The 947-nt window shown below is 40.7% G+C and overlaps 1 non-coding gene across 1 annotated transcript; it reads right to left on the bottom strand.

Moving 5' to 3' along the window:
- Positions 1 to 601: 601 nt before the first annotated feature.
- Positions 602 to 708, bottom strand: LOC132255003 (small nucleolar RNA R71). Its single transcript, XR_009467540.1, has one exon. It is a non-coding gene; the product is annotated as a small nucleolar RNA R71 (small nucleolar RNA).
- Positions 709 to 947: the final 239 nt, after the last annotated feature.

Below are 947 nucleotides of genomic sequence, written 5' to 3'. Positions count from 1 at the left end.
TTTTGTTAAGTTTATTTTTGTTTTCTTTCTAACCTTAACTTTCTTCTAGTTTTCTTTTGTTTTTGTTGTTTTTGTTTTATTTCAGGTAAGTTTTAACTTGTGCATGCCCTATTGGATTCGGGACCAAGAGGGAAGATTAGTAAGGATTGAGAATCCTCAAGACACAGAGTTGGATATCTGTGTAAACATCATGAACCCTCCATAAGAGGATCAGAATTCTCAACACGGTCAAGGGGGTAATCCAAATGCATATCTATCCATGAGGGATAGAATGCATCCACCAAGGATGAGTGCACCCTCATGCATCGTACCTCCTCTTGAGCAGCTGGTTATAAGGCCCCATATTGTGCCCCTTCTACCAAATTTCCATGGAATGGAGAGTGAGAATCCATATGCCCACATCAAGGAGTTTGAGGAGGTATGCAATACCTTTAGAGAGGGAGGAGCTTCAATAGACTTGATGAGACTCAAGCTATTCCCTTTTACTTTGAAGGACAAGGCAAAAATATGGCTTAATTCTTTAAGGCCAAGGAGCATAAGGAATTGGGTTGATCTTCAGGCCGAATTTTTGAAGAAATTTTTCCCCACCCATAGGACCAATGGGTTGAAGAGACAAATCTCAAATTTTTCTGCAAAAGAAAATGAGAAGTTCCATGAATGTTGGGAAAGGTATATGGAGGCCATCAATGCTTGCCCTCATCATGGCTTTGATACATGGCTCTTGGTGAGCTATTTTTATGATGGGATGTCTTCCTCCATGAAGCAAATTCTTGAAACCATGTGTGGGGGAGATTTTATGAGCAAGAATCCGGAAGAAGCCATGGACTTTTTAAGTTATGTGTTTGAGGTGTCAAGAGGATGGGATGAGCCCAACTCAAGAGAGAAAGAAAAGTTTCCCTCTCAACCAACCCAAAATCCAAAGGGTGGAATGTACGTGTTAAGTGAAG

Source organism: Vitis vinifera, chromosome 13, assembly GCF_030704535.1.
Source record: "Vitis vinifera cultivar Pinot Noir 40024 chromosome 13, ASM3070453v1".
In the NCBI taxonomy this organism is placed as follows: domain Eukaryota; kingdom Viridiplantae; phylum Streptophyta; class Magnoliopsida; order Vitales; family Vitaceae; genus Vitis; species Vitis vinifera.
The sequence above is the reverse complement of the archived record's forward strand: the minus strand, read 5'-3'. Positions and strand labels throughout refer to the sequence as shown.